This window comes from Ambystoma mexicanum, chromosome 3q (assembly GCF_040938575.1).
Source record: "Ambystoma mexicanum isolate Mex_15411 chromosome 3q, UKY_AmexF1_1, whole genome shotgun sequence".
NCBI classification, from domain to species: domain Eukaryota; kingdom Metazoa; phylum Chordata; class Amphibia; order Caudata; family Ambystomatidae; genus Ambystoma; species Ambystoma mexicanum.
The window spans coordinates 1,165,601,593-1,165,621,571 of record NC_090926.1 but is presented as its reverse complement, the minus strand read 5'-3'; the positions used below and the strand labels follow the sequence as shown (position 1 = coordinate 1,165,621,571).

At 45.9% G+C, this 19,979-nt stretch overlaps 1 protein-coding gene across 3 annotated transcripts in view; it reads right to left on the bottom strand.

The window, feature by feature from the left end:
- The window catches only part of TGFBR3L (transforming growth factor beta receptor 3 like), a 179,535-nt gene extending 159,910 nt beyond the window's left edge, over positions 1–19,625 (bottom strand). For 2 of the 3 annotated variants that reach the window (XM_069603994.1, XM_069603997.1), the window contains exons 1-2: positions 19,453–19,625; positions 6,582–6,653 (exon numbers count right to left, since the gene is read on the bottom strand). The gene's annotated coding sequence lies outside the window, so the exon portion shown is untranslated. The remainder of the gene's footprint in view (positions 1–6,581; positions 6,654–19,452) is intronic. The other variant, XM_069603996.1, reaches the window with a different exon arrangement.
- Between the last annotated feature and the right edge of the window lie 354 nt (positions 19,626–19,979).

The following is a 19,979-nucleotide window of genomic DNA, read 5'->3' as shown; positions in this document are numbered from 1 at the left end:
TCATTAGCCAAGGCCTCCCTCTCATGCAGTTAAGAACAGAGAGAGTCCGCCCCGGGTGTAGGCTCAAGGAGTGACCACCAAAGAGAGCACTGCCCAACGGGCAGGATGAGCAAGCCCCAAATCCCACACATAACATTTAAGCCATTCTTGGGGGTGGAGCCCTCCAACCAATCCCTAAACCAGCTAACCAAAGAGGCACACCTGGGAGCCCATACCCAGTGAGAGCCTGGAAAGCAGGGGCCAGGGTGGGGCAGGCAAAGAGAGTCTTCCCCAAGCAAAGGGATGAGTCAGGCCACAGCCCTACATTAGGGCTTTAAGTTGCCCCCATGGGTGAAGCCCGACAGGCAATCCCCATCCTAGCTGCCACACCTTTGTACCTTTACTTTAGAGTGAGACACCAAGGAGGGCCAAAGCCATATAGAAGGCAGGGTCTGTGGGAGCTGGAAGGCAGAGCTCGTTGGAGGTTGGCTGAGGAGGTGGACAGAAGGAGCTGGAGAACCAGCAAGAGCAGGAGTCTGGGGGATGCAGGGAAGACCCAGGATGCTGCGAAAAGGTAGACCCTGGAGGTGGGGATTCATGAGATCAAAGATTCAGAGGATTGAATGGAAGATGGGAAGGTGAGAGTCATAGTAGCTCGATTACCAATACCATTGGAGAGAGGAAGGCAGAGCAAGGCGTAGTGATAAACCTACCAAGACACTGGGCCAGCCCCCTGCCATCACAGGCCCCCACCCTTGCATGAAAGCCCTCCTAAGCCTTCACACAGAGCCCACCCACATGCCCCATTCCACAGCTTAGACCCGGGACAAGGCACGTCTCTGTAGAATATGGGAGAAGCGCGTGGGAACTTCTTTAAACCAGGACTGCGAATCAATAAGAAGGGACCCCACAGAGCTGAGAGAATGATACAGGAACCCCTTAAACCTGGGGCGAGAAGCTCACTGGCTAATGTGCTAATATTCCTGGAGAGATCCAGTGCACAATTTACTTAGAACTGGGTGAACCTTTTGATTGAACTGTCTTTACTTCCCTGGAAGACACTTCCTTTTGTTAAGCTATCCCGAAGCACACCATACATCCTGCAGAATAACCATCCTGATTCTTTAGTTTAGTAGTTCAGACCCTACAAGTTTGTTATTTGGCACAATGTATACCCCGCCCCTAATTAATCATTTTGTTGAGCTTCTCTCTTTTGTTTTGCCTTTATGTGTTGGTCATTGTCAACCACAAGACCCTCCGTTGTTAAAAAAAAATCTTAATCATCTGTACACAATGCTCCTGAGCACCCATGCGTGTAAAATATAGGCACCTTAGAGGTGAGGCACGCATTCCGCCACTGCGCTCATAGGCTAATTGAACTGTTGAAGGAGCAGGTAATCTTTCCACTTATGGAAGATCCGCTGCACCTAGACGACTAACACTCTTTTCCTTTCTGTTCTGGTGTACCGTATGTATTTCTTTGAGTTTTTGTTGCTACATTCCATAGTCACCAAATAAGTGCTTTAACTGGGATATAGGCATGTCCAAGATCTTCAGAATCATGTGTGTGATCTACTGTAGGTACCTAACCTCTGAGGAGCAGATTCAATCAGGGATTTGGTTGCCCTGATGAGCTATCAAAGGGACTATCAGGCAGTCCAACCACCACACAAAGGTCAGTCTAAACTTGGTGTCTTCTTTACAACTAGTGATCATTCCTTGTATTTTTTGCAATTCAAACAATCTGGTTTAAAAAGAATATCACACATATCAAACAATAATAAATGTTTTTTTTAGATATGTGTATGTTTTGGATATTGTTTGAAATGTTCTTTAATGGCCATCAATACTGCAGCATAATAACCAAGGCTCGTTTCCTTTTTTTACATAGTATTTCTTGTATTTTTTTTGTGGCAATGATCCCCCTCCTCCTGCCTACAATAGTCACCACCAGTAATATCCTGGAATGATGTTCTTCCCCTCAATCACAGTAATGTCCAAGGTTTGAGTCAGTAGATTGGCCAGTCGATGATGCCTTCACAATCATGGGCATCAATGTCTGTCATCAAGGCATGACCTTTAATATTCGTAGACTCTTGGTAGGTGATCTTTGCACTCGCCCACTTGTCAACAGCTGTGCAGGTTACTTTGTGACTACCCAACATCACCCATAAAGAGCAGTAGTGGGTCAGGCTCAATCATTGTTTATCAGCCTTACATTGTGATACTCTGCAATATCAACTGGAAAATATGGTAGGATTCTAACAGGACTGTTAGTGTTGAAAAGAAACCCCATTTTAAGCCGTCCCTGATCTTGTGGTTCTTCATCCCCTTCCCTGCATGAAGGCCAGTATATGGCTTAGTGCAAGATGTGAGATACCTGAGGGTGTTCTCACTCCTAACCCTCTTGGATCCTCTGCGCAGGTGTACAGGGAAAGGCCATCGCTATTGAATCCCGACCATGGGGGTGGAGAAGAGAGGAAGGATCACCTGGGTGGAGGGTCCTTAGGGACTGGGAGTGGGGTGCCCTTGGGCGAGACATGGGTTCCCCTTTCCCTACTGACAACCAACCCAACCCTTCCCTAACCTTCGTGGCTGTTAAAAGCCAGTAACCCTCATTTCTCTACAATTGACACTTGACAGTACTGGGATGAAGAAGAGACAAATAAGAGCAATGAAGAATATGCTCTTTTACCACTCTGGTACTGGGACAAGGATGATGCCTGCTAAGAGCTGTGAGGGTCAGGCATGTCCCTTTGATTGTGGTCAGGCAGAGCTAATTGGACCTTCATCCCTGTAGCCTATCAAGGGGCTGCATGTGTGTAAAAGGAGATCAGCCCAGTGGAGAAGAGAGTGACAGGAGAAGCAGCAAAGGGGCCAGTGCAAGCAGCAGAGACGCGGAGATGCTGGGGAGTATAGGGAGAGGCGGTTCATGCAAATGTGGTGTGGGAGCTAGGACTCCCTGGATCAGGCTGAACGAGGTGAAGGGAGCCGTGTGGAAAGGCAGTGCCTTTCCATTTTGTACAAACTACTCGTTCCCCTGTGTTAACATGTCAACATAGGAGTGTCTGAGCAGCAGGAGCTGGAGCCCTGACACTATAAGCAGAGGCTATATGATCCACGCTGCAGCAAGAACTGTTAAAGCGACCAATGAGTTTCTATTGAATGAGAAACCAATGTGTGACAGTGTGAACTTCATCATTCAGGAATATTTTGTATTGGAGTGGTCATGTGCCTCAAATGAGTATGTTTTTGAAAGTTTCAGATCCTTTCATTGTCAATTACCAAACTGCTGGGAATACTTTGGATTGGAATAGTCGCGTGTATCAAGAAACACACAGTTTTTGAGTCTCCAAACACTGGCCAATTCAATTAAAGCAAAACAAACGAATATTGCACAACAGATGAAGCGAAAATGAGCCGTAAGCAAGACCCATAACTATTGAAGACTGGACTGAATCAAAACTTTGTTAACAAACAGAATTAAGATATTTGGAACCCAGTAAGGGAACAGAACCTCAAATTCAAGCAAACCATTGTATGTTGAAACTCTGAAATGAAAGTAACTTTAAAGAATAAGCAAACCACAGTAGGCTGAGTTCTAAAATGAAGGTGATTTAAAAGAATCTGCAAAACAACAGATACTGAAGTTTAATTTACAATGGAACTTTAAAAGTTTAAAGTAGTATTGATGTCAATCTGTGTGAAAGCTACAAGCTATAGGAACAAATCTTTGCAAACAAAAATAACTGAACTTTGGAAATTAAAATTAAGAAGACAAGGATAATTTTCTTTTGAATTGTGTTGCTCAGTTAAATCTCAGGGAAGGGAACCCAGAGTCCTGATTAAGACAGTATTGTAAAAAAATATAATTAAAAAAACAAATGGTTGAAATGATCACATTTCGGCTCTACCAAAATTACATACAGCCGAAAATGAAGAACATTTCAACCATTCATTTTCCATAATAGCAAACAAGGGAAGCGGAGGTTGCAGGGGTGTCCACTGCACCCTTGTTCGCTATGGTGTAATCTAGGTTGGCAGGGATGTCCCCTGCATCCAAAACAAAAATGTTTAAAAACAAAAGGTCCCTGCAGCGCCACTTCCCATCCACGGAAGTGAAGAGTACTGGTGCTGCAGGGACTCTGTGGCATACAGCGAACTGTGCCGTCAAAAGTTAAGTAAGGGGGTGGTGGGAGTGGGGTCTAGATAAGGCATTTAGCTGTGGGGTGCTTATTTCGAATATGAACATTTACAAGTCGACATTTTCGTCTTCAAAATTTACATATTCGAAATTTCATTTTGAGTCCAAGGAAGGTAATTTTGAGACTATTCTGTGGAGCTATTTTACACTTGGGGAAGGGAGCTGCAAGAAAGCTTTGAGCTGGAAGAAGCTCAGAACTTTGTGTTAAACACTGTTCTTTTGGTTGATGACATCCTTAGACATTGTACAGATATATAGTTGTGAGGGCACGTAAAGGTTTTGGACACAGACAGATTCCTAAATTGAACTCTTTATCTCAGACTTTCCTTAGTTTTATTGTGGTAGGGAAACCCATCTAGCATAGGGCAAGGTTGGCATTTTTCCATCCTGACATTTAAGTTAATAAAATATTTGGTTTTGAATTCTGAATCTGTTGTCTGTGTCTTGCTATATGATGCCGTCACAACAGCCGCCACGGAAATTTGCCATTGACGTTTGCATCATAAGTCGATAGGAATAGCTTCCCAGCAAGGTGTTAGGCCTCCAACTCCCTGAGGGTCAGTCGCTTCTCGAAGCAACGAGTTGGTGGTAGATCTCTCGCTTCGGCTGGGGCCTCCCTCTGGAACATCTTCCATGCCTCCCTGAAACTTGATGAGAACCACCTTCGGTTCCGGAAGCACCTTAAAACCTTCCTCTCTGCTTTCTCTCCCCCTCTCCCCTGCTGAATTCCTGGCTGATACTGAGACTGCACTGGTTACCTGGCCACCCTTTCTGATCCCAGGCCCATGATGGATCGAGAAGATCTCAAATAAATGTGTAGCTAAAAGCAGCATGGGGGCCTACTAAGAAATGTGTGCATACCTTAGAAGACATTGCGGAAAAGCAGCATGGAGGCCAAGCAGTCAAGGTAAAGCAGCTGGGCAAATCACAGCGGCTGCTCACATGTGCGACTTTCTTTGACCTCCATTGCATCATCCTCCAAGAAGCTGTGGATGAATTACTCATGTCTAAAACCCCAGCACCCTCACAGAGCAGTGCAAGTGCACCTTAAACTGTCTTCTTCTCCAGACACTTAGCCACGTCACAACCCTACATCATATCTCACTCCCCACAACACCCTGCCCAACTGCCATGCCTATTTCCTGGTCACACCTGCTGGCACAATGACAGCGGCCCCATGACTGTACCCTCCAGAACATCCTCTCCTGCGCAATGGAAATGGACGCGTCAATTCCCCTTCGAGAACCATTACGCGTAGAGGACAAACAAATAATTGTTGACACCTGCAAACACTCTCTGCGGTCAGGACAATCCACATTCTGTTTAAGCATTTGTTCAGTTTCCAAAACTAACAGCAACATTATTTCAGATTGGTTCCACAACAAGCCATCCCTGCCTCTTAATCTGAGGACCACTGGTTTGTCCTTTGCTCACTTTAGCATCTTGGCTGATCACGCCCAGCATTGTAAGAACAAGATACATTGGTTCTTGAGGAAATAATGGCATAAAACCCACACCAGCTCTCCTCCCTGCCAACAGCCACAGTTCCCCCAATATGAGAATGCTCCACCTCACCAATGACCACAGCCTCCATCCAACAAACACAGACACATTTTCCATGAGACTGCCAATGTGGCAATAAGGCATGTCACGGAAATGCAATGTTGAAAGTATTGTTTCTCCCACTGCGAATCATCAAATGTTCAGAATATTACACTCTTACATTGGGTCCTGACCTGTCATAATAAATAAATGATATGATGGGTTAATTATAACACGCTTAACAGCCAGAGGTTTCTAAGGGCGGATCTGGGGATCGAACCTGTGTTGCTCTGTGTTGTCTTGCTTCCAAGGCGAGCACGTTGCCGCTGAGCTATCCTGACCATTCTTTTGCTTTTGAATGCCACAATAATAACCCCTATTGACATTTTGCATAGTAGACTAGATGAGATCCTGAATGCATGAAATAGTGCATGCCTGTAGTGCTTCTTTCCCCAATGCAACCTCCTCTGCTCACTCTACCCTTGCAAGACTTTTAATATACCCTGTGAGCCTTCATAGTTCTCAGCCCACCGCCCTTGCCGCAGCTTCAAAGAAGGTGAAAGTGGACCACAGGATACCCAACAGCCGTACAAGGACCTTACTTATCGATATCAGATCAGCTCCTTGACTGCTCAGTATATTTGTTCAATATGATGGAAACTAAAGTGTGCAAGATCAGAGGTTGTTTCAGTAATATAGAATATAGAATATAGAATATAGAAGAAACCCCCCACAACAAGGAGCGATAATCGCGCAACAGATGCAAAACAGCAGCGCATAGTTGGTAAATGCCAAAACGACTGCGTGAGTAAGTAGGGTGGTGAACAGTAGTGTGTTGTTCAGGTTTGTACAGTACCTTATGTATTATGCAACAGTAGGGTTTCCAGCGCTGCCCTGCCATTTTAAACTCAGGTGTCCGAGGGAGGAGCTGAAAAAGGCAAGAAAGTAGAGTACATTTAGCTACTACACTTTACAGGAAATGGAGGGAAAAGAAGAAACTCAAGCGTATGTTGGCCAAAGGATACCGTGTATATGCTAAGGTCAAAGTCCACTGTGACCTGTGAACAGCTTAATTACACTTTATAGGTTACCCGGGTGCCCAATCAATGGAAGGATAGGAACTCCTATAGTCCCAGTGTTCCTACACACCTGATAAATGCAATGTGGTAAAACACATATTTTGTGTCATGTCATAGATTACTATGACAAAACAGATAGGTAGCTTGTAAGCCTTTTATATGCCGGGTGCCGGTAGGATAGCTCAGGGGCAATGTGTTTCTCTTGAAAGCAGAACAATGCAGAGCAACACAGGCTATTAGCACCATGGTTGCCGCTGGTACCATACCGGTACCAACATGGAGGAAAGGGGAATTACCACCCCATTCCAAGGTTGGCGGGGCGGTAATTCCCCCTTTCTCCATGGCCCTTCCCCATTCCCATTTTTGCCCCATAGGGTACCGTAATTAGCACCAAGATCCCTTTGCGGGTCCCAACTTTAACGGCTGGTCTACACCAACCGTTAAGGTCGGGTCCCGCAAAGGGACCTCGTAGTAAGGCGGTAAGGGTTAACGGTCACCGGTACCCTTACCGGTGACCATTAACTCTTACCGCCTTCCATGTAAGGAGGCCCTTAGAGACAGTTCTCTGGTATTAAGTGTGTAATAAAAGATTAATTAAGATGGTTTTGAGTGTGGGACGATCACAGGAAACACTTTACATGCCACCGTCCTGAATTGTTGTTTACTTACTGTAGCACTCGTGGCATTTAAGAAAAATAACCCAGCGGCAACGTTGCACCGGGGCAGCATTATAGTGGTTGCTATGTGGGAGTTCTGTGTGTTGGATATGACTTGATTTGAGTGTCAAAGCACAAGAGAATACATAATCGCACACACATGTGCATAAAAGTAAAGCAAATCGAAAAGGAATCTTAGTGCTGGGGGCACACCAACTCTTTGTTTTCCCATACACATTTGCCAGAATAATCCACTACCTCCTACTAAGGAGCTTAATTGTCTTGATGCTTCATAATAGTCTTCTTTGGGTGTGATGTCTCCCCATGTGATGATATGTGGCAGTCTGTGTGGGGAAAATCACTTGCTGTATTGCCTCTTTTGTGTAGCAAGTGGCACAGATCTCTTGCAGCTCGGCTCTCGCCTCAGGCCTAAATATGTTTGTCACTGTGCAGGAAAACTGCGCAATACAGGACAAAAGTGTACAGTGCTGATAAGTTGCCTTGGCCATTATTGGATTACTCTTCATTGTCTTATATTCTCCTCTTAAAACAGTCATCTCTCCTCTTGCCTCTACTTCTGCTGCTTCCTCCCCTTCCCAGATGTCTTTGCCCCGTCTTCCCTTTATGCTCCCCCAGTGCTTCTAGCCTTGGAATACTCTTTGACAAGGATCTTAAGCTCTAGCACTTCAACACCTCGACAGCACTGCCACCAAGATCAACCTTCCGGAAAGATCTGTCCCATCCTTGTTCTTGTCTTCAAATGCATGCACAGCATCGCCCCATGCCTCATGTCCTCCATCTCCAGCTACTCTTCATCTTGAACCCTGCAGTCAGAAACCCTAGTCATCCTCATTCCTCTGCTCATTCTCTCTCTTTGCTATCCTTACGTGACCTCCCTCCCACTGACACTAAGAACAGCACCAACATCAAGTCAATCAGTTCAGCACTTAAGTTGCACTTCCTTCGCCTTGCAAGAGCAGCCACCACATCACTCAAGGTAGAAATGCACCTCTTGCAAGACCCTCTTCCGTGTCAACTAGAGTACCAAATGCAATGGTGTCATGTGATCAGATGGAAGAGCCACGCCAGTCACTAGTCCACCAAATCCCCACCGGCCCATGGATCAGGCAGAAACCAAACTGCCCTATTCCTGATCTGATGTGGAACAGGGAAAACAAAATATAGAACTAGATACAACATGAACAGGAATGCCTATCAGAAATAACACAAAGGTGGTCATTGTCACAGTGAAGGGGATGTGGACAGTGCTTAAAACCATGCATAAACCGTTTCACGCATGAGTTTAAGAGATCGTGCCATATAGATTGATTTTTTACACAGACCTGGGGAATTGATCCGTAAAAGTGATTTCACCAACCCCAGCCACTTTGTGTGACACATCTTGGACTATTTTGGCCCACAACCAGTTTTGATGAGGGTGAAGAAGCTTTGGATTCATATCAAATATGCCTCTTTTTGCACCTCCATCAAGCAGGCAGATCCTATAGGGATGAATGTAAATATTCCCTGCCAAGGAGGGTGACATTTACGATTACTTCACGATTAGGTGTTAACATCCAATGAAACACACAGCTACCTGGATTTCCATGCATTATTTATACTTGCAATAATCAAAATGTCACTAAGAGGTTCACCTAGACTTAAGTCTCTTCTTAGGTATTCCTCACCACTTTAGAATGCCTCATCTGCAGGCTCTCTCTCTCTCTCTCTCTCTCTCTCTCCTGGCCACTCCCTTACTGTGGCTACCATCTATCGGCCACCTGGTCAGATCTCTTCCTATGTCTATGAGTGGGCGTATGCCTCTCCTCCTCCCTCCTGGCCTCGACCACTCAACTCCTCCTTCTTAGAGACTTTAACATCCACATGGATGCTTCCTGTCCTTCCTCTGGACTATTTTGTGACCTTTGTGACTCTCTCTCACTCTCTATCCTCCCCTCTGGCACGACTCACTCTGCAGGGTACACTCTGGATGTTCTGATCTCCTCAAACCTTTCCCTTTGTATCCCTTTCACCACTCTTCTCTCCTGGAGTGATTACTTTCTCCTTTCCTTCCATTTCACCCTCTCTACCCCTCAAGCCAAGCCAAACCCACTACTGCCACCTACCTTCTCGGTTATCCGACCTATGAAGCATGTGTCAGTTGAGGCTTGCGCTGCCACTTTCTGCCCCTCCCTCTGCCTTTGGCTGACTCACACCCTGACACGGCCCTTTCCATGCTCCACTCTGCTATATCTGATACACTTGATGTTCTTGCCCCTGTCATGAGGATCCACTTGAAACCCAAAGCCAAGTGCAACTCCTGGTACGACTCAGACCTTGTCACCCTTAAACTCAAGTGCAGGGTGGCTTAGAGGACATGACGTGCTTCTGGGGCATCCTCTGACAAACTAGACTGCCGCCTGCTCTAATGACAATACCGGCTCTCTGTCCACACCAAGAAGAGAGCCCACATCCAAGCCCACGTCTCTGCGGCCTCCAACAACATTGGACGAACTCTTTCAAATCTGCAAGGAGCTGCCAATCCTGCTGCAGTCTCCACCACTCCGGTCCTCTCTCTGGCCCTCTGCGCAGCACTGGCTTCTCATTTCATCTCTAAAACTCAGGACATCCTGTCCTCTCTCTCCCCCAGTCACCCTCCTCCCTCTGTGGCCACCTCTCCTCCCTCCTTATCTGCCTTTCCTCTGTTCTCACCTGGCTTCTAGACAAGTCTGATCTATGATAGTCTTGGCAAAACAGGTTCTCCCCTGTTCCTCCAAAACCCTCAAGGACCACATTGACACCTTGGCTCCTGCTTTGACTGACTTCTGCAACCACTCCTTCGCCCCTGGAGTTTTCCCTTCCTCCTGAAGCACTCTCTTGTGCACCCTCTCCTAAGGAAACCCTCAGCCAACCCCTCCTGCCCGTCTATCGCCCGATTTCCATCACTCCTTTCCTGGGCAAACTCCAGGAAAAGCTGACCATGTCCCAGTCTGGCTTCAGAGCAGCCGGAAGCACACAAACTGCTCTCCTGACCATCTGTGAAGACCTGCTCTCCAACCTGATTCTAATACCCGCTGTGTCCTCATCTTACTTGATCTCTCTTCAGCCTTTGACACGGTCAACCATGCCATCCTGCTCAACCGTCTCCATGATAACCTGGGTATCACCAATCAGTCCCTAGCTTAGCTGACCTCTTTCCTCTCCGATCAACCCTCCCAGATCTAACTAGGGTCCTTCCTCTTCTCTATCTCTCTCTCTACCTGTGGTGTCAGGCACGGGTCTAACCTCTCTCCCTGGCTGTTCGACCAATACCTGGCACTTCTTGTCCACCTCATAGCCTCTCTCTGCCCCAACTTTCAGTATTATGCGGATGACACTCAGCTAATTTTCAGGGTCCCTTCTGCCACCTCTCCTCCTTCTCTCATTTCTGACTGTCTGCTATCCAGGAGTGGTGTACCGCCAACGATCGCTGCCTTAATGCCAGTAAGACTGAGATTCTCCTCATCTGCACACCTGCTCCCTCCTTTCCTGTCACTCTCTGGCTGGCCTCTCTTGGCCCTCTTCCTGCTCTCATATGTGAAGCTAAAAACCTCAGGGTCATCTTGGACACCACACTCTCCTTCTCGCCTCACATCTCTGACGTCTCTAAGAAGTCACACTACTAACTGCACCTCCTCAGAGGTATTCTTCCTTTCCTCTGCCTCCCCAGAAGCTCACTGTCTCCAGAGCTCTGGTTGTCTCTAGGCTGGTCTACTGCAACAGCCTCTTTCTAGGTCTGCCTGTTTCTACTCTGCGCTCTCTGCAACTCATCCAAAACAGGACTGCAAGACTTGTCTTTGGCCTCAAGCCCAGGGATCGTATCTCTCCAGGACTGAAATCTCTGCACTGGCTCCCAGTGGCTGCGAGGATTAAGTTCAAAACCCTCTGCATTGTGCACAAGGCCTTCTGGGGCCTGGGGCCTCGATACCTACAACTCTCTCTTCATAAATATCGTCCTTCTCGAGAACTTCACTCGACCGCCTCCAACTCCCTCAGAGTCAGTCGCTTCTCCAAGCAAAGAGTTGGTGGTAGATCTCTTTCTTCGGCCGGGTCCTCCCTCTGGAAAGCCCTCTGCATCTCTCTGAAACTTGAGGAGCACCATCTCTGGTTTTGGAAGCACCTCAAGACCTCCCTTTTTGCTTCTGTTGTCTCTCTTCCTCTCCTCTGCTGAACTCTTGGCTGCAACTGAAATTGCACTGGTCCCCTGGCTACCATCTGATTTCGGGCCCAGGTCCCCTCCTGCCAGTTGCAAACCTGCGCTGCACTCAGGGGCCTGTTTCTCTATCCCTACAGCCCCCTTACCAGCACTTGGACACTTGATGCCTGCACTTACCCTTGCACTTGCCACCAGCTGGCCACACTTTTTTATTGTTTTTACTGTGTGAACCCATGTACTGCACTGCCCCTCCCCATTCCCTTCACACTTTTCCCCTTCCCCTACACGATCTCAATGGCACCTGGCCTAGTAAGATCGTTGTCTCTGTATTCCCTTTTGTTCTCCCTCCTTTGCCTCGTCACGCGTTGAATCACTTGTGTATAGGTGCATTACAAACGGCATATCGTATATCATACCATATCACCATGCAATTTATGGGTCTATCGAAACATACCTTCAAAGAAACACCAGAGTTCCTTCCACAAGTTACAAAACGAAATAGAAACATAGTGGAGCTTGCCCTAATTGGGCTACGGGTCAAAGGTTCCACCAGAATTCTAAGCGTGTAGCTAGAGAGGTGAAAAGTAGGAAAAACAACTGACAAATCAAATAGTTTGGCTTTTGTTAGGCATCTGCATTTTCCAGGCATTGCTGGAACAGGCGGTAACAGTGTATTCCAACTACGCCTATGTGATAGCAACAGTACATGCAGAACTGTCACATTGGAAGAATTGTGGCATCATGTGCACAGATGGCATAACTGTGCAGCATACACCACTATTGGACAGACTCATAGATGCACTCGAACCGCCATTGGTCATCGCTGTGGTGAATTGTGCAGCGCACACCAGGGGTGCAGATTTGATTTCTAGTGGCAATGAGGCCGCTAACCTCAAAGCAAAAAGAGCAGCATATTTTCCTAAAATATCTGACATTGCGACTGCACCGAACAAATACACATGTGCACGCAACATTGTGATGGAGGGTTTCAATATGCAACCCATAGCACAAAATACCAAAGGGCAGGGAAGGGCACCACCAGAAGAGCAAGAGTTATGGAAATGAAGGGCGTGTCCCCCACGGATGCAATGTGGAGATAGGACAGCACTGGGAAACCAGTAAGTTCCCTAGGGCTGCTTACAATAGCACTAGACCAATCACGCTACACACCACATACATCAAGAGAGCGTCTTGTAGTACTGATTTCGGAGGACTGGTTTGTTCTGAAATTGGCAGAACTCTTCACAGGTTTCATTGTAAACTAGCAGAAGTACCCGTTTTCGAATAGGTTCTGTAGACAAACAAGATAACACTGATCCTGTAGGTCGCTGTTCCAATTTGCTTATCGCATAATGTGCTTTGCACCATGAAGAGAACTGCACTGAGAATGAGCATGTGTGGCTGGCTGACATACCCTAGTGCAGACGTTGGGGGGAGGTGAGAGTTGGTGTGCTGCTGCATAATGGGAACCTCTGTGCTCTCTCCCCACCTGTCAACTCAACCTGATGTGGTGCAGTTCATTGTGGTGCAAATATCTTGGAAACCATGCATCTAGGGCCAGGACCTTGAGTTTTGTTCCTTGGGCCAGAACCGGTCTATCTATGCCCACATTGATGATGCGCCAATTACAGGCAACCGTCTCATGTGTGAAGGTGCTGAAATCTGGGGAGAGGGTTGGGATATCCAAATGTCCCATAGCTAGTAATTTCTGGCGGGTCCTAACAGGTAACTATGCAAAATGGGGTGAACATTATAGGGCACAATGCTTCGACAAGCCACAAACCCACAAATAAATATTGACTTGTGCTGAAATCCAGGGAACGTGGTGGGGTGTCCAAATGTCATATAGTCAGTAATATCTGGAGTGTCCTAACAGGTAACTATGCAAAATTTGGTGCAGATTGGTAAAACAGTGTGGAATTTGTATAAGGAACAATACTGTGCCACAAATCCCAACACAAACAAACACAATTTTACTTTTATATATATAGATTGTTTAACATGCCAGAGGTTCACTGCTGGGCATACTGTGTGAACAGTTAGAGGAGCAATACCCTGTCCCACTGGACCATTTCATCTTTTGCATATCGACTATGTAGATATGCTCCTAATTTGTAATGGATACAGATACAACCTATTGGTCATATGTCCTTTTTCCCGATGGATCGGAGCAGGTCCATGCACACATCCAGATGCCCCGTGTGCTGCAGAATTCCTCATGCATGAGGTATTTCCAAGTGAGGAGTGTGTGAATGCTCCACTCTAACAATGGAACACACTTTGTAAATGAGGTGTTTGAGCACATAACTATGCTGTTAGGTATAAATCACAAATTCTCATCAGCTTATCACCCACAAGCAAACAGCTTTTGTGAGTGTCTCAATGGTCTCCTAAAGTAGTGCATTGCCAAACTAAAAGAGACACTGTAAAAAGGTTGGCTTCATTGCCTTCCTCTGACCCTATTTGCATTATGCAATCAACCCGGCTCTGACCGTCATCTGACTCCACATGAGTTGGTGATGGGAAGCCAAATGCATACGCTCCTTGCCCCTCACGCTCAATCTGAAATTTATGCAGAATATGCTGCTGCTGTGATAAGGAAATAAATGCATGATTATTTGACAGCTATGAAGGAATCTCTTAAATGTATGTCTCGACAGGTACGAGTGCCGTGGGGGGCTGGAAGAAGACTAATGAAGCAAATGAACAAACAGATCCAGATATCATGTCGAGACCATTGGTATTGTTTCCTGTGGACAAGGTTCTGTGCAGGAACTTTACACGGCAGTGGCACAAGCCCTGTTTCAGTGGATCGGTCACACAGTCTGCAATTAAAGTTCAAGGAAAGTGTGCCTGGTTGCATCCCAGCAATGTCAAACCATAAAAAGGAGAGACCCCCCTGTCTGCCAAAATTGAGCACGAAAGTGAAGAAGGCGTGAGAAGAGTCTAAATGAGGTCAAGGATGAGAGCCAACCAGCACCGAGAAGGAAAAAAGACTCATTCGTTGTTATATAGATACACAGACAAGTTAGTTCGACATCCTTTAACGATGCTTGCCTAAACCAAAGTGTGATAATTCTACAGTAAAAGAAAAATAACAGATGTTCCTTATAGCAATTCTATTTTTCTTGGTCTTGCCCTTTTTTATGAACACATTTCATTATAGGAGCTTGGAACCTTTGCATATCCATATTGCTATTTAATATATAGACTTGCATAGTTTTAGAAAGACATTTTCTCTCAATATTGGCAAGGTTTTTCTTGTGAATGTATTGCAGTGCCCGGTGATGGTGCGAGTTATGGCTGCTTAGCTTACCATAACTGACACATTCCTGGGGGGTTTCTGTTTTACTTGTAACCATAACATCCCTTTAAAAACGTTTTTTCATTGAATTTCATAGGTTTTTATTAGTGCAACTTAACCATAACGTCCCTTTAGCAGAGTTATTTCAGTGACTTTCATGGGGTTTTCCCAATTGCACTGTAATGTCCTACATATTACTAATATTAAACTTACCCCAATAGAACAACATGTATGTCCAATTTACAAAGTTTCACCTTAACACTCTGCCATTCCCCATCTTCGTGCGTCATTTTTAACACTTCTATACACTTTTTGCAACTTTTCCCAGTGTTTTTGTGTTTGTTGACCATGATGACATGTTTGCGACCACTTCTGCACTTTGTGAATGGGTCCGTGCTTCGTGAACAGTCCGGAATTGCATTTTTCAGCTCATCTAGGAACTTCAAAGCTCAACATGTACCCTTGCACAGCTCCTACACCTATTCTTACTCATTATCCATTAACAATCTAGCACAGAGCACATACTTGGAAGAATATTAGCAAAACTGCCATTTATCTTATAAATGGCATCAACTATTGCCCATCCCTCCTCCCCAAGAGCCAACACCACCAGCTGGAGGAGCCACACACCAAAAAAAGTATAGTACTTCCAAAGACAATGAAGAGGACAAAGAAGATGCCTACCTCTAGCAATCATGTGTGTGGCAGTTCTTTACAACTGTTGGGAATGTACCAAAGGCTAAAGCTACCAAAGTGAAATGTGCTGAGTGCAACTCAGTCGCAGACTACCTGCACAGAACTGCTACAGGACCACCTCCAAGCGCCGCCACACCACCTCCAACCACTGCAATGCTCTCAGAAAGGTTGTTCTTCTCTCAACAAGTAGTAAGCTGTCTTCCTCCACCTCATCTTCTTCAACTAATACTGTAACCACACATTCCACTTCTATGGGACCCAAAATCAACTTGCAATCAATAAAAGAGGCTGTTGATCCATATCTTTCGTAGACAACAGTACTCTGTATATACTGCAACACACCACTCTCCAGGGGTGAACAATTTTGAAGTGCTTTTGGAGCTGTAATCAAGGAGCATGAGAAACACTGCCTCCTACGTTAGATGTAACACACATGAAACATCTTCCCCTGCCCACCTGCCCCTCCATATTAGTGATTGGTGCCTCTTCTCTCATATCCCTCCCACCTTACTTTCTGACATGTCTAGCAAAAAAAAAATTCCTTTAGGAACCACCTTCATCTTTCACAGTTAAAAATTAGAAATAATAGAAATAATCTTATAGACTCCATCTACTTTACCTTTCTCAATAAAGTAGATAGACTCAATAAGATTCTCCAACACTTCCATTAGCATGTTGTGTTATGCTAATGGAAATAATGTGGCATTCATCTTCGGGTCCAAAGGATGGATCGGGGGATAACGGCCGGCAGCCCAAGTTATCAGCCCAACTGAAGCAAAGGCAGATAACGAGGGCTCTGGGCCGTTATACCCTGTCCCAGTCTCTGCAGCGGGGGATGAATGCCAATAGCACCCCCGGGTGCCAAAGCGTTAACCAGGAGTGCTAAAAAAAAAGCGTGGCGTCCTGCTGTAGGAAGAAAAATCTTGTTTCAAGATGGCCACCATGGAAACGGAAGGCGGGGCTCTAAACAGAGCCCCTCTTCCCTTTCCATGGCGGCCTGCGGGAGGCAAAAAGGAAGAGAAAATGCGGCGGCAGCACCTGCCACCAAAATAAGGTAAGTAGAGGGGGTTAGGGAGTGAAAAAAAGAAATGGGACAAAGGGTGCGGGGACAATGGCAGCAGGGAGATCTAGCCGTCAGGTGGCTTGGAATGCAGCCTTGTACCATCGGATCAAGCCCGTGTTCCTAGCCACCTAATTGGCTATCTCCCCTGGCCAGGCTGCTAATAGAAAATTGTATACTAGAGAAAATTATAAAAGAACAGAACCAATTTTCTGTCTCAAATACTTTTCTCTAGCATAAAATAAGGACCATAATCATTGAACCTTTATAACTATCCACGGTCTCCACAGTCCACCTTCCAGGCCATGCATCATTAAAACACCCACATGGCACGTGCACACCATCGCACAGGACAGCCCTTCTACCCTTTTTAATTTCACATGTGTAACATTCCCTCAATGCCTGCTTTCAAACAGTCACACATTCTTCCACCAATCACTTCCAAAAACTGTACATATAACCCTATGACCATATTAAGCTTCCAAACACCAACTGCTACTTAACAATCTTTTGCATTTTAGATGCCAAGGGATGCCACTGGCTAACTACTGGAGCAGACGAGTCCCAAGGTTGGGATACATCTGAACCGTAACATCCCTTTAACAACTTTATTTTCTGTCAATGTAATAGGTTTTTATAAGTGGAAATGTTTCATGGTGTTACATCACTGTATATAAGTTATAAATAATTCCTCTTTTCTTATATATGAAAGAACTATAAACCTCCTTTAAGAAACATATTTTTTGCAACACATACTTATGTCTGTCGTTATCAGTAGCGCATGATGGGGATGGACATCTTCATTCAATGGCCTACGGCATAATGCTCCACCATGACCTCAACCAAACCACCCCTATTCTTCACTGCACCTGCCCTGCATCCTAGCTCAGTGTCCATTATACCCTAATAATATAACCAATGGCCAGTGCTCATGGCTTGCAGCTATGGCCAGTCTCCAAATCCATGGGACATAGGCTTCGGCCAAGCCGCATTCCCCAATAAGCAAATCAGAGTAAACATGTGCGTTTGCCGAAGGCCAGGCCCACTCCCCAGACACCAAATGTATATCACTAATTTTTCTACTTACATTCTTACACTTTTGAAAAATAAAACACAAGACATATTTCCAAAAACATGCTTTCCGGTCTTTGCTAAGAATATTTTTTCCCATTCAAACCTACCGCTTCGGCCGTGCAGCATGCCCCAATAAGCAAATTACAGTACGCATGTATCCGTGCTGACGGCAAAGCCCAGACACCAATGTTATATCACTGTGTTGTGTACCTACATTTTCCACTTTTGAAAAAATAAAACACAGGACATATTTTCAAAACCATGCTTTGAAGTTCTTGCTGACCATCCTGGTGCATATTTGCTTCAATCTCATCCAGCTTTTCAACTTGTACCCACAAGCAGATTTCAAAATGAAATTCCAAAATTTCATGCAGTTTCATTGAGTGGCACCAAATTTATAAACCATTAAAAAAACTGCTTTTCACCAACCCTCAAATGCACAAATAAGCATACACGTCCTCGAACATCTCAGATGTTCGCGAACGTCACAGGACTTCCCCGGACACCCGGACTGTTCGCAGACATCAGAGTTGAAATGCCAGCCTTTTTTTGGCTTTTTAATGCCATATCCTATCCCATCCTCATCACCCCTCACCTCTCCAGAGATTGTTTTATTAGTTTGACAAGTGCAATATTGTGTTTTTTAATATGTTTTGACCGCAATGTCCGTGGTTAACAGCAGCTGTCAGTGAATCCAACATGCCGACCATTTCCAAAAATCTGATGCATCTCACGTTTTTAATAGACCAATCAGCGGGCGCGACTGATGTGTGCAGACATCACGTCGTCCTCTGGGCCAATAGGAGACCTGTCCGCAGACTGAACTGGGATATCACTCATTTTTTTTACCTACTTTTTAGTCGTTTTTAAAAAAACTACTGGACAGATTTACACCACATTTACAAAAGCACAATTTTGGGAGCAAGTCGCTGCTCCTGCTGCAAATTTTGTGAAAATCCATCCAGCGGTTTGGGCTGTAGTTGTGAGCAAAATTCTTTTGCCATTGAGTCTATGGGAAAAACTATACATATTGGGGGCCCCCCTATTACTCTGCCCCCGTGCACAAAACCTCACCAAACTTCGCAAAATCAATCTGCAAAAAGTTTTGGGAGGATTCATCCTGGGGGGGGGGGGGTAGGGGAGGAGTGCAACGTTTTAAGCTGCCCAAAAAGAGCTCTCTTCTTGTGGGTTGAGCAACTTTTATATAACTATAATAAAACCGACTTGAAAAGCATCAAATCACGTGGTAATTCTGGAGAGAGAAAACGTGTGTTTTAATATGAACCTTTTTGTGATCATTTGCTTCAGCTAAGTATTACAGCAATAATAAGGTAAACTTTACCAACATAACCCCCTGATACCCATCGCTGCCCATTCCTTGGGACCACCAGAGTACCACATTATAGAGACCCACAACAACAACATGCCCATCAGTGGAGCAGATTCAGAGCACGCGGTCTGGGGAGGAAATGGGGAGTTTGAGGAAACAAAACAGGTCCTGTTGTTAAACGGGTTCGTAAAAGCTCCACGTGTTTTTCCTCAGGGGGCGGGCTGGCCGCACCCCCACCGGAGCTAAAGTGGCAGCGCCCAAAATCACCGTCTAGCGTTCCAACGATAAAGCGCGCGCCCCTCCTCGCCTCCGGGGAAACAAAAAGCAACTCACAGCAGGTGTGGCCGCCCATGGCGCTGCGCCCCACTCTCCACGCGGCCTGGGGTGGAGGGTGTATCGAGCTGCGACCTCCCTCCGCTCCCCGGACACAGGACTATCCCAAAAACAACGACAGCAGAACGGTCCAAATACGAGCACCAGCCCGGTGGGTGCCCAGGAGGAACATGCACAGTGATAGGCAGCAGGCATTGCCAAGCACGTGACGCTGCCATAGCTTGTGACCGCTGCCTAGCCACATAAGCCGCCACAGAACAAACACCCCGTCGACTTGGCAGGAGCGGCGCCCTGTGTGTTTACTTCAGCGTGAGGAGGAGCAGACACAGAGAGCCCTGCAGAGGGAGTTGGCATCCACCTGGCATGGGGCATCGTGCCAAGAACGTGTGAGCCGGAGGGGGTCGGGTTGACGCGGCACATTCTCACATGGGCCATAAATGACACCTAGTATTTTGCAGTTTATTGCCATATCTGCCCCTTGTATTCTGCAGATTAATATCACTCCGTATTCTGCTCACATCTGCCAC